The 14,063-nt window shown below is 41.8% G+C and overlaps 1 pseudogene; it reads left to right on the top strand.

The window, feature by feature from the left end:
- The first annotated feature begins 12,659 nt into the window (after positions 1 to 12,659).
- Positions 12,660 to 13,442, top strand: LOC118897310 (annotated as a pseudogene).
- Positions 13,443 to 14,063: the final 621 nt, after the last annotated feature.

The following is a 14,063-nucleotide window of genomic DNA, read 5'->3' as shown; positions in this document are numbered from 1 at the left end:
CCCAGATCTCACTCCACTCAAACTCAAACCAGAACTGTGTCACATCTGTGTAAAATTTTTAATGGACATATTTTGTTCTCTCCTCCCACCCACGTCATCAGTTGCCACATCGGTCAATTCTATCTCCCTTTTGTCACCTATATTCATTTTCTCCTTTATATTCTCACTGCAAAAGTTAGTGGGAAACTACAGTAACCAAGACAAGACAAGACCACTGAAGATCCAGCGCCTTCAGGAATGAAGCTTTGGATCACACCACCTGGTACAGGTGCTGGCTCAGAGTAAAGGAAATATAGAATGAGTAGGGGAAGAAGGAAGTTACAAGTATCAACTACAGGCTCATGACCAGAGAGAAGAAAGGACTAATATCTAAACATTAGTTTCTTTTTTGCTTACTGTATGTCTGTATACATGTGTGTTTATGTATTTGTGTATATGCAAACTAATTTTTTCTTCTTTCGCAATGTAAGAATAATGGCAGTGGTTAACTTTACAGTTTCATCTTGAGCTTGCAGGATATTCTAGAGGGACTCTAACTGAACTTGAGGAGTAACTGACATCATTCAAAGATCAATAAAATGACATTTGCGACCTTTTCTTTTTGTGGAAAAGGTGAGAGTGCCTATTTCTACAAAGGACAGTTGTATCTTGCTAAAGAAAAGCTGAAATGTGTTATTGCTGTACAGGAAGTTGAAATATATGCGGAAAGTTGTATCTGGATATTGAATAGGTAAAGTGATGCGCTGTCCCAGTTACTACACCACTGTCTCTCAGTTCAAACCCACACCTTTATACTCTGCTTTGTGATGCTAGGTTGGGACTATGAGAACTATATTTCTACGTTGCCACTTGACTTCCTGCAAGGAAGAGGAGAGAGAAAGGATGCACTCCTTTCCTGACAAGTGGTTATCAATTACAGTATTCAGCTGGGGGAGGCACTCCTAGAACCAGCCTCATCATGTCTAATCAAAGATATCAGCAAGAGTCAGCTATTGAGACCACCTCGGAGGTCTCAGGATCCTCTCCTTCAAGCTTCCTTTTGTCCCCCCAACCCCAGGAGTGACAGCTTCATCATACAGTTCCTATCTCTGGGTTAGCTCAGTAGCCCCTTTTTTGCCGTTTCAGTTCTCCAAAACTGCTTAACTAATTCCTTATATTAAATTCTCTCTGTTGAAATGCCAAGGGTGTTTTCTGTTGTTGTGACTATATCCTGACTGATACAGTCACCTGCCAAGTAAAGAACACTAACCACCTGAAGTGCTAGCTAAAACCAAAGGAAATATGGAATAAGAAGTAAAAGAGGGAAGTGATAAATATCAACTATGACCTTGTGACTTTATACAGCAATAAGGATGATAGCACTCATGCATATTTTTGTTATGTACCTACTAACCAATGATTTCTACTTTTCCCCCTTCCCCTTCTCCTGCAGTTTTTTTTTAAATTAATTTATTTATTTGTTTGCTTTTATTTTTGGCTGCATTGGGTCTTCATTGCTGCGCACAGGCTTTCTCTAGTTGTGGCGAGAGGGGGCTACTCTTCGTTGTGGTACGCGGGCTTCTCATTGTCGTGGCTTCTCTTGTTGCGGAGCACGGGCTCTAGGCACGCAGGCTTCAGTAGTTGTGGCACGTGGGCTCAGTAGTTGTGGCACGTGGGCTCAGTAGTTGTGGCTTGCGGGCTCTTGAGCACAGGCTCAGTAGTTGTGGCACACGGGCCTAGTTGCTCCGCGGCATGTGGGATCTTCCCGGGCCAGGGCTCGAACCCGTGTCCCTTGCATTGGCAGGCAGACTCTTAACCACTGCACCACCAGGGAAGCCCCTCTCCTGCAGTTTTGTATGGAGTGGTGGTGGAACTTAATTTACAATTTAGTTCATAGGTCACCAGGTCACAAAAAGTCACATCTGGAGCTGCTGGAGAGGAGTGAGGCTCACCAGTAGATCCTGAACATGAGAAGGAGACAATGACTAATGGGACTTTGAGTCTCCTCGTCTGGGGAGAAAGGGAGAGTGTCATTGTATGACAGGCAGAAGTATGAAGGTATTAAACATGGGCAGAAGGGTGAACTTAAATGCTGAGTAGCAAAAGGGCTGGCTATTTAGATTCTGAAACTGCTTGTCCTCAAATCCATTCTTTGCCCTTCTGCTGCACTGCTCTGGACTGCAGGGGGCTGACCTCTGTTAACTGTGATACCCAAACTCACTACCAGCTGATTTCTGAAAGACAGGGAGGGAAGGAATACGCCAGGACATTTCTCTCCTCTCTCTTCTAACTCAGGCACTTCTTTGGCAGGGACTGCACCTCCTTAGTGGACCCAGCTCCCACTAGACAGATCCTTAGAGGTCCTGGTCACCAACAGATGACCCGCAGCTCTGGGATTCAGTAACACGGGTTTTTCATTTATGTCTCTCCACGCTACAAGATGTGGCTCTTCTGCTTCACTTTCTCAGTTAGGCTCTCAGCTCTTCTATCACCTGGTAACCACTTCCCTGCATTACATTTTCTCTGTTGTAAATACTAGAAGTGGGTGCTATTTTTCTGGTTGTCCCTGTCCCTGTAGATGACACTTAATCCCACTCCAGATCCACTGTAATACTAAGTCAGTATTCTGCAACGCTCCAACTTCTGGGTATTTAGGTACAAATATACCTACCCACTTACAAAGTTAGGGTTTTTGTTTTTGTTGTTGTAGTTGTTGTTTTTTATAAATTTATTTATTTTTGGCTGCATTGGGTCTTCATTGCGGTGCACGGGCTTCTCTTGTTGTGGAGCACGGTCTCTAGGTGCACGGGCTTCAGTAGTTGTGGCGCAAGGGCTCAGTATTTGTGGCTTGTGGGCTCTAGAGCACAGGCTCAGTAGTTGTGGTGCACGGGCTTAGTTGCTCCGCAGCATGTGGGATCTTCCTGGACCAGGGCTCGAACCCATGTCCCCTGAGTTGGCAGGCGGATTCTTAACCACTGCGCCACCAGGGAAGTCCCACAAAATGAGGTTTGTAGCAGGTTATTTATTGCAGTGTTGTTTGCAATGCCAAAAAGGAGAAACAAACCCCATTTCCTATAGGGAACTGGTTAAACAAACATTGGGACAACCACAGAGCTGTAAAAAAGAACAAGAAACTTTCTATATACCAATGCATATTATTCAGTGAAGAAAGCAGAGCACAGAACAATTTAAATAGTATGTTATCTTTTGTGTAAGAAGGAGAAGAATAAGAATATGTTTGTACTTACATAAAGAAACACCAAAAATACACACAAGAAAAATAATAAAACCAGTTACTAATGGGGGTGGGGCAAGGAAGAACAAGGCAGACAGAGACAGGAGGGAGAATTTTCAATATATACTCTTTATGTTGTTTTAGTTTTTGAGCCACAAAGACGCATTACCTGTTGAAAAAGTAATAAAAATTATTAAAATGCATAAAAAGGAAAAAACTGCAACCTAGTCACTAAATGATAAACATAACCAATATCAAAACACTTTATATAAAATTATAGGAAAATGAAAGATGAGAAAAGACTACATATTGTATAATTTCAACTGCTTTGCATTCTGGAAAAAGGCAAAACTATGGAGACAAGAAAAAGATCAGTGGTTGTCAGGGTCTGGGAGGGAGGGATGAATATGTGGAGCCCAGAGGATGTTTAGGGCAGTGAAAATACTCTGGATGATATAATAATGATGGATACATGTCATTATACATTTGTCCAAACCCACAGAATGTACACCAAGAGAGAATCCTGAGGTAATCTATGGACTTTGGGGGATTATGATGTGTCAGTGTAGGCTTATCCTTGATAACAAAGGTACCATTCTGGTGAGTGATGTTGATCATGGTGGAGGCTGTGCGTATGTTGGGGTAGGGAGTACAGGCACACGTCAGAGATGTTGTGGGTTCAGATCCAGACCACTGCAATAAAGCAAATATCACAATGAAGCAAGCCACATGAATTTTTTTATTTTCCCATTGCATAGAAAAGTCATGTTTACTCTATACTGTAGTCTATTAAGTGTGCGATAGCATTGTGTCTAAAAAAACAATGTACATACCTTGATTTAAAAATACATTATTGCTAAAGAAAAAATGCTAACCATCATCTGAGCCTTCAGCAAGTCGTAGTCTTTTTGCTGGTGGAGGGTCTTGCCTCAGCGTTGAGGGCTGCTGACTGATCAGGGTGGTGGTTGCTGAAGGTTCGGGTGGCAATTTCTTAAAATAAGACAACAGTGACGTTTGTCACATCAATTGACTTTTCCTTTGATGAACAATTTCTCTATAGGCTGCAATGCTGTTTGATAGCATTTTACCCACAGTAGAACTTCTTTCAAAATTGGAGCCAATTCTCTCAAACCCTGCTGCTGTTTTATCAATTAAGCTTATGTAATATTCTAAATCCTTTGTTGTCTTTCAACCATGATCACAACATCATTACCAGGAGTAGATTCCATCTCAAGAAGCCAATTTCTTTGCTCATCCATAAGAAGCAACTCCTCATCCATTAAAGTTTTATCATGAGATTGCAGCAATTCAGTCACATCCTCAGGCTGCACTTCTACTTCTAGTTCTCTTGCTATGTCCACCACCTCTGCAGTTTCTTCCTCCACTGAAGTCTTGAACCCTCAAAATCACCCATGAGTGTTGGAATCAACTTCTTCCAAACTCCTGTTCATGTTGATATTTTGACTGGTTCCCATGAATCATGAATGTTTTTAATGGCATCTAGAATGGTGAATCCTTTCAAGAAGGTTTTCAATTTACTTTTCCAGATCCATCAGAGGAATATCTATCTATGGCAGCTATAGCCTTCTGAAAATTAAGCCTTTCTTAAATAACAAGACTTAAAAGTTGAAATTACTCTTTAACCATGGGCTGCAGAGTGGAAGTTGTGTTAGCAGGCATGAAAACAACCTTAATCTCATTGTACATCTCCATCAGAGCTCTTGGGTGACCAGGTGCATTGCCAATGAGCAGTAATATTTTTAAAGGAATCCTTTTTTCTGAGCAGTAGGTCTCAACCATGGGGTTAAAATATTTAGTAACCCATGTTGTAAACAGATGTGCTGTCATCTGGTATTTGTTGTTTCATTTATACAGCACAGGCAGAGTAGATTTAGCAGAATTCCGGGAGGCCCTATGATTTTCAAAATGGTAAATGAGCACTGGCTTCAACTTCAAGTCACCAGCTGCATTAGCCCCTAACATGAGAGTCAGTCTGTCCTTTGAAGCTAGGCATTGACTTCTCCACTCTAGCTATGAAAGTCCTAGATGGCATCTTTTCCCAATATAAGGCTGTTTTGTTGACACTGAAAATCTGTTGTTTAGTGTAGCCACGTTCATTAATTATCTTAGCTAGATCTTCTGGAAAACTTGCTGCATGCAGCTTCTATGTCAACACTTGCTGCCTCACCTTGTACTTTTATGTTATAGTGATGGCTTCTTTCCTTAAATCTCATGAACCAGCCTCTGCTAGCTTCAAACTTTTCTTCTGTAGCTTTCTCACCTCTCAGCCTTCATTGAATTGAAGAGTTAGGGCCTTGCTCTGGATTAGGCTTTGGCTTAAGGGAATGTTATGGCTGGTTCAATCTTCTATCCAGACCACTAAAGCTTTCTCCACATCAACAATAAGGCTGTTTCACTTTCTTATCATTTGTGTGTTCACTGGAATAGCACTTTTAATTTCCTTCAAGAACACTTCCTTTCGCGCAGAAACAAAGACCCAACACAGCCATAAATTAATTAATTAATTAAAAAAAAAAAAAAAGAACACTTCCTTTGCATTCACAACTTGGCCAACTGGTGCAAGAGGCCTAGCTTTTGGCCTATCTTAGTTTCAACGTGCCTTCCTCACTAAGGTTAATCATTTCTTGTTTTTGATTTAAAGTAAGAGGTGTGCAACCCTTCCTTTTACTTGAACACTTAGAGACCACTGTGAAGTTATTAACTGGCCGAATTTCAATATTGTTGTGTCTCAGGGAATAGGGAGGCCTGAGGAGAGGGAGAGAGATGGGGGAACAGCCAGTTGGTGGAGCAGTCAGAATACACACAGCATTTATCAATTAAGTTCACCATCTTATATGGGCATGGTTAATGGCTCCCCCAAATAACTATTACACAATACTAACATCAAGGATCACTGATCACAGATCACCATAACAAATGTAATAATAATGAAAAAGTTTGAAATATTGCAATAATTACCAAAATTGACACAGAGATATTAGGTGAACAAATGCTGTTGGAAAAAATGGCACCAACAGACTTGCTTGATGCAGGGTTGCCATAGACCTTCAATTGTAAAAAAACACAGTATCTGCAAGCACTATAAAGCAAAGCACAATAAAACAAGGTATGCCTGTATATGGGAAATCTCTGTACCTTCTTCTTAATTTTATCATAAACCTAAAACTGCTCTTTAAAATTCTTTAAAAAAATTAGAGGAAAGGTGAAAGCCAAGGGAGGGAGAGAGAAGGAGAGCAAATACGTGGAGAGCTACAGTCCTCATTTACACAAATGGTCAAGAAGCCTTAGTGGATATGTTAACTCCCTTCCTCCATCAATTCAAGCTTTGGTTGCCTTTGGCTAGTGTAAGTCAGTTAAAGTTCTTTGCCTAGTCAACTGACCCTTAGACACCTTTGATTCCTGAGGTGTCTAAGCCTGCCTTGTTTTTTGTTAAACTTAATAACTGGGCATGTAAAAGAAAGCATCCAACTCTGCTAGCTTTATAATAGTAACCCTAATACTGTAACCCTAATACAGTAACCCTTTGATAATCAGGGCCAATCACACCAACCAATACTAGAAGCCTTACTTCTCTACCTGTGAACTGAGTTTCTTGACCGATCACAATGTTTTATGAAACACAACAATGGTACCAAAAAAAAGCATTCAGTGATTCTATGGATTATATCAATGGTAGAATTATGACAAACAGAAATGGCAAATAATGCAGATTAAGTGTCAGTATTGATGATTAAAAATTGTTTCCCCCGAGGCTTCCAGATAAAGATGGCAGATTGAGTATAATAATTCAATTTTACTTCCTCTGAAACTCCACTGAAAGTACGGTAGAGGGATTTTTTTTTTTTAACTCACAAACCTATAAATCCAGAGAGAAGAGAAGAGGAGACAATAGCAACAAAATATTAAGGCTGGAATGTGGAAAAGTGACTTAGGATATAGTGGGGAAAGCCAAGAACTAAATTGATGTATATCACAGAATCTTCCAAAGGCTCAGGAACTAAGTGGACTTTTGGAAGTGGGGGGAGGGGGGCAGGGTAAGAAGGGATATTAAATAAGGACTGATAGAATGCAGTTTTAAAATACATTCCCGGGCTTCCCTGGTGGCGCAGTGGTTCAGAATCTGCCTGCCAATGCAGGGGACACGGGTTCGAGCCCTGGTCTGGGAAGATCCCACATGCTGCGGAGCAACTAGGCCCGTGAGCCACAATTACTGAGCCTGCGCGTCTGGAGCCTGTGCTCCACAACAAGAGAGGCCACGATAGTGAGAGGCCCGCGCACCGCGATGAAGAGTGGCCCCCTCTTGCCTCAACAAGAGATAGCCCTCGCACAGAAACGAAGACCCAATGCAGCCATAAATAAATAAATAAATTAATTAATTAATTAAAAAATACATTCCCAATCTCCCAATTCCTCCCACCCCCCCTTCCCCCTTGGTATCTGTACATTTGTTCTCTACATCTGTGTCTCTATTTCTGCTTTGCAAATAAGATCATCTATAGCATTTTTCTAGATTCTACATATGTGCATTAATATACGATATTTGTTTTTCTCTTTCTGACTTACTTCACTCTGTATGACACTCTCTAGGTCCATCCACGTCTATACAAATGACCCAATTTCGTTCCCTTTTATGGCTGAGATACATATACACTATTGATACTATGTATAAAATAGATAATTAATGAGAACATACTGTATAGCACTGGGAACTCTTCTTAATGCATTGTGGTGACCTAAATGGGAAGGAAATCCAAAAAAGAGGGGATATATTTATATGTATAGCTGATTCATTTTGCTGTACAATAGAAACTAACACAACATTGTAAAGCAACTATACTCCAATAAAAATTAATTTAAAAAAATAAAGTACATTCCCCACCCCTTGAGTGTGGGCTGGGCTTAGCGACTTTCTTCTAAAGACTAGGGTATGGAAAGAGAGACACAGTTAACGAGAGAACCCAGAGACACCACCTTAGCCAAGTGAGCACTCAAGTTTAAGATCACCAGTCACAAGTCATGTTGGTGTCATGTTCTCCTGATACGATGCAGTGAAAAGGGCAGTTCATCTCTGTGGCATTCTTCCCCCAAATCCATATTCCTGATGTAATCATGACAAACCCAAACATCAGGCAAACCCAAATAGAGGGGCAGCCTACAATACCTGACCTGTACTCTTCAAAATTGCCAAGGTCACAAAAGACAAGGAAAGACCAAAAAACTGTCACAGCTTGGAGACTAAGGGATCATGATGATTGAATGCAGTGTAATATCCTGAAACAGAGAAGGGCATCAGTGAAAAAACTGGTAAACTCCAAATAAAGTCTGTGGTTTTGTCAACACTATTGTACTCATGTTAATTTCTTAGTTTTGGTAAATGCAGCTTGATTATGGAAGATGTTACCTTTTGGGGAAGCTTGGGGAAGTGTGTACAGGTACTCCATACTATCTTTGCAACTTTTTTGTAAATCTAAAATTTCAAAATAAAAAGATATAAAAATATAAAAGGGAGAAAAGGAGATAGAGCTCTACTTCCCCTCCCTCATGGCATTAACTCTTCCTGCAGAAGACTGGAACTGGTAAATGCAGAATAACTGAACAGCTGTGGTGCAGGTACCCTACTGGGAAACAGGAGCAGGACCTAAGCTGTGCACACTGAATGATAAGACCCAACGCCAGCCTTAGAACTGAGTGCCTGGGCCCCACTTGTTAGAGAGCCCTATGAATCAGAGAGATGGAGAGAATAAATTCATGAAAGAACACATGGGTATCATTATCAATCAAGGCCCAGCACCCAATGCTGGCACAGTGCAATCTATAACCTTAAATGTGTCCCTTTTGTGACACTAACTTCATTTGGAGATGCTTCTCCTCATCGCTTGCTCTTGTCCTCCTTTCTCCTCTAAATAAAAGGTGACTGTCCCTGAATGCTGTATAGGAGTGTGGGTTGTGCTTCTGCTGTCAAACACAGACTTTGCTACAGAAGGAATATGAACAGCAGAAGCACTTCGGTAAGAGAAAATACAAATTAATTAGTTTGACAAATCTTTCTCTCTGAGAGCACGGATGAAATAGATACTTGCATATTAAAGTCTCAGAGTGTCGGATGTCCATTTTTTTAAATTTCACTTCAAATTCTAGCTGGAGTATCCAGTGATATGCACTAATTAGCATACTATTCAATACCATTATACATAGCAACTGAGAAACACTTTGTAATATTAAATAATTCATATTACTCTTAAGTCTGTGTGTATATATGTCTAGATATAACAAGTATGAAGCAAGCTATGTATTTTACACTGACAGATGGATACTAATTCTAGAATTAGTAATTTGTTTTAGTTTTATAAAATGTTTAATATGATTTAAACAAAACGTTAAGTTTGAATTACCAGATAAGCAATAATGAGAGATGGAGCATGAGACGACTTCTCAGTTTTCTCCCTCAATGAGTCATGGTTTCCTTAGGCAAGGTTTGCACAACAGGTAACACTTATCCAACGCTTCTCACACCAGAGGCAATTTCCTCCCTTGCCTCACCTGGTGGGCAGGCATTTGGCAATATCTGGAGACATTTTTGATCGCCATGACTCAGGGATGGGGTGCTACTGGCATCTGGTAGATAGAGGCCAGGGATGCTACTAAACATCTCACAATGCACAGGGCAGCCCCCCAGAGCAAAATAATCCATTCCAAAATGTTAATAGTGCCACAGCTGAGAAGTCTGTTTTAGATAAATCTAGGAGTTTGGGGTTCTCTAAGCCTTGATGTCTCTCATATACTGCTATTCCATTTGTCAAGACCCCACTCTTCCCTAATCTAGCTTAACCTGACATTCATATAAAATGCTTGGCAAAGTATGTGGATTCACATACTAATATAATTTACCAAATCACATAATCAGTCTCTGAATTTGGTTTTCAGTTACCTCAGCCCTATGACTACAAGCAATAAGAGATTTTTACAACACTCTCTCATAAAGGCTTTTGAGTTTTATTCCATTAAGGCAACACTTTTGCAATCTGAGTATGTCACCTGCTTGCTTTAAATTACCCCATGCGATTAAAGGCACCCATCATGGTTCAATCACACCTGTTCCCCTTTAAACTGAACTATGGCAACAGCTATCTGATTCCCCAGAGCTTCCTCCTCAGTGAGTACATAGTTCCATATAATCATACAGGATAACTTGATTGGCTATTTTTCCATTGCATACGGAATGCCACTTTACCATCATGGAATATGAAAGAAAGTCTCTGCATTTTGTCTGACCTCTATGTAATAACCATTTCCCTGAGGACATGTTGCCTGCAGCCCACTGTCTGGAACCACTAGATAGTAAGCCCCATGGAGCCAGGGACCAAGCCTATCTTATTAATCACTGTATTCCCAGCACCTAGGCTGTACTTGGCACATAGCAGGCACCTAGTTAATATTTGTTGAATTAATTAGTAAAGTCAAATGTCAATTCCTCTAAGAAACTTTTTTATTAAAGTGCTTATTACATATGTTTCTTCATCTATTTTTCCTCCTCAACTAAGTCTCTCAAGACAGAGACCTAATAACAAAGATACTTAGTAACCTAGTTACCAAGGTACAGGAAAGACCTTTCAAACAACTCATACAATAAAACCAACATCCCTGCTACCATTGTCAAAAGAGACAGTGTGAAAGAACTAAGAGCTTAAGAACTTATAGGCTCTTCACATAGGGAAGTAAAACTGTGGAAAGGCTGAATAGCTTACGTTTCTAAGTACATGCAGAACTGGTCTCCAAGAGATAACCAAACTGCTTTCACTCCTACCCTGCCCAAAAATGCCCTCTTGAAACAGCCTGAATTTTCTTTTTACATCCTAATAATGAAAGAAATTCTTTCAAATTTAAATTCATTTGAACAGGCATTCTTCTTTAAAATAACAATTATATCTGAAAATGTTAAGAGGTTGGCTATTAATAATCCATGTACTCATTAGGGCAAATCACTACAGTAAAGTTACTTTTTTTCTAATATCAGAGACTCTCCAAAACAGGAATGTAGGTAATTTTGGTGCAAAGAGAGCTTTGATGGGAGAAGATAGGCTTGGATGGACTGGGGCAATGTGGTATCTAGGGTAGTTAGCACCAAGCACTATGAAGTAGAAGAGAAGCAGATAAGAGAAGTGAAAGGATGCTGAAGACAATATACACCAATTTACAAACTGCCTAAGATCACTTCGAGACTTAGAGAACATAGGGCTTCCCTGGTGGCGCAGTGGTTAAGAATCCGCCTGCCAATGCAGGGGACACGGATTCGAGCCCTGGTCCGGGACGATCCCACATGCCGTGGGGCAACTAAGCCCGTGCGTCACAACTACTGAGCCTGCGAGCCACAACTACTGAAGCCCATGCGCCTAGAGCCCGTGCTCCGCAACAAAGAGAAGCCACTGCAATGAGAAGCCCGCACGCCGCAACGAACAGTAGCCCCCGCTCACTGCAACTAGAGAAAAAGCCCGTGCGCAGCAACGAAGACCCAACGCAGCCAAAAGTAAATAAATAAATAAATTTATTTTTAAGAAAAAGACTTAGAGAACATCTTCGGCTCTTGTTTCTGCACTTCACTTGCTCTCTGGTTAGTACTGTGGTTCACCTGCTTCTAAATTAAGGATTACATGATGGATTCTGGAAGGAGGCTTCTTCTGAACATGAAGTCCACTAAATACCACCACTGTGCTGCTCACTTTCCTTGCAGCCACAGAATTGTGCATGCCCAATGCTCCTGTTAGTACTGTTGAGGCAACAATTAACTTTCTGCCACTTTGGAAGGTCTAGAGTTCTCAAAAAAGTCTTGTGATGATTTCATCACCTGACTAAATTAGCTGACACAGAGCTAAGAATGATTCAATGACTGCTTACAGAGTATAAAAACTGATTAATTCCACTCAAGGGGAAAAAAATCACTGACAAAACCAAACACTTTTACTAATTACTGTATTGCCACTCCATAAACACATGGTAGCTTTTATAGTAAAAAAAGATAGTTCCACTATGCTGAATTACAATCACTTAGTTGAATGCTAAGCATAATTTAATTTTATTAATTTTGAGGGGATTTGTATAAAATCACTCCTTAATTTTATGAAATGCAGATTACAATACAGACTGTTTGCCATGATTTAATGCATAGCTTGTTTTTTCATTTTCCTTTCAGTCTATGTATATTTGATTAATAAATAATAAAAATAGAACCAAACACAGCAGTAGTTCTCAGCTTACTTTCTTCCAGTAGAAAAAGTTTCCACTTCTCCATGGATAAACCAATGTTTAGGGGAAGTGTGACAAAAAGTCACTTTGTTTTTATATTTCAAAAAAAAATCCTAGGGGTGGAGCCCGTCACGGCGCAGCTGTGTGGGCTGAGGCGGTACTGGGCACTTCTCGCCCTCCTGGCATCGCTGCTCCTCTCCCGCTGAGGCGGCTGACGGAGAATGTGGCGTCCATGGAAGCAAGGGCATCTACTAAGAGTGAGGTGTTTCTCCAGCCACACACAGCTGCACAGACTTTTGCCGAGTTTCGAAGAGTGTGGGGAAATGCCGGGCCTCCATCCCCAAGTGGTGGTACAATGTCACTGAGGGATCCTGCCAGCAGTTTGTGTATGGAGGCTGCGGAGGGAATGACAATAACTACATGACCAAGGAGGAGTGTCTTGCAAAGTGCGCTGGTGTCACAGTGAACACCATCGATGATCTGTCCAGGAATGGAGCGGATTCCTCTGTCCCAAGTGTTCCCGGAAGGCAGGATTCTGATGACCTGTCCAGTGATATTTTCAACTATGAAGAATACTGCACTGCCAAGGCTGTCCCTGGGGCTTGCCGCGCATCCTTCCCACGCTGGTACTTTAATGCCGAGAAGAACTCTTGTGATAACTTCACCTGCAGCGGATGCCGGGCAATAAAAACAGCTACCTCTCCAAGGAGGAGTGCATGCAGCGCTGCTTCGGCAAGCAGTTGTGTCCTGCCCCGCCCCGCACTAAAGTGGTGGCCCTGGCAGGGCTGTTCGTGATGGTCCCGATCCTCTTGCTGGGAGCCTCTGCGGTCTGCCTGATCAGGGTGGGGCGCAGGAACCAGGAGCGTGCCCCCTGCACCGTGTGGAGCTCTGGGGGCGACAAAGAGCTCCTGGTGAAGAACACTTTCGTCCTGTGAATGCCCTGTCGCCAAGGGGCTGCCCTCCTCAATCCCCCGTTAATGAAGAGAATCTGGGAAGGGAGGGGAGACAAGTGTTGAACGCGTCTGTGCTTTTTCTTTTTTTTTTTTTTTTTTTTTTAAATTTGGGCTTTTTTTTTTTTTTTTTTTTTTTAGCTACTTTATTTATTTATTTATTTATTTTTGGCTGTGTTGGGTCTTCGGTTCGTGCGAGGGCTTTCTCTAGTTAACGGCAAGTGGGGGCCACTCTTCATCGCGGTGCGGGGACCGCTCTTCATCGCGGTGCGCGGGCCTTTCACTATCGCGGCCCCTCCCGTTGCGGGGCACAGGCTCCAGACGCGCAGGCTCAGTAGTTGTGGCTCACGGGCCCAGCTGCTCCGTGGCATGTGGGATCTTCCCAGACCAGGGCTCGAACCCGTGTCCCCTGCATTAGCAGGCAGATTCTCAACCACTGCGCCACCAGGGAAGCCCTGCTTTTTCAAATAGAGTGGTTGGTTTGTATTTGCGCGATCATTAGGGCTTTTGGTCTGTTTGTTAATCCAGAAGGTAAGAGGGCTGCTCCCTGGTCTCCCGGGATGGGTTTGCTTTGGAAATTCTCTTAGTGAAGGGCTGTGCACTTTGCAAATGGTCTAGCCCTAGATGGGAGTCGGTTC

This window comes from Balaenoptera musculus, chromosome 6 (genome assembly GCF_009873245.2).
Source record: "Balaenoptera musculus isolate JJ_BM4_2016_0621 chromosome 6, mBalMus1.pri.v3, whole genome shotgun sequence".
NCBI lineage: Eukaryota > Metazoa > Chordata > Mammalia > Artiodactyla > Balaenopteridae > Balaenoptera > Balaenoptera musculus.
This window is presented reverse-complemented; position numbering and strand designations above follow the sequence as displayed.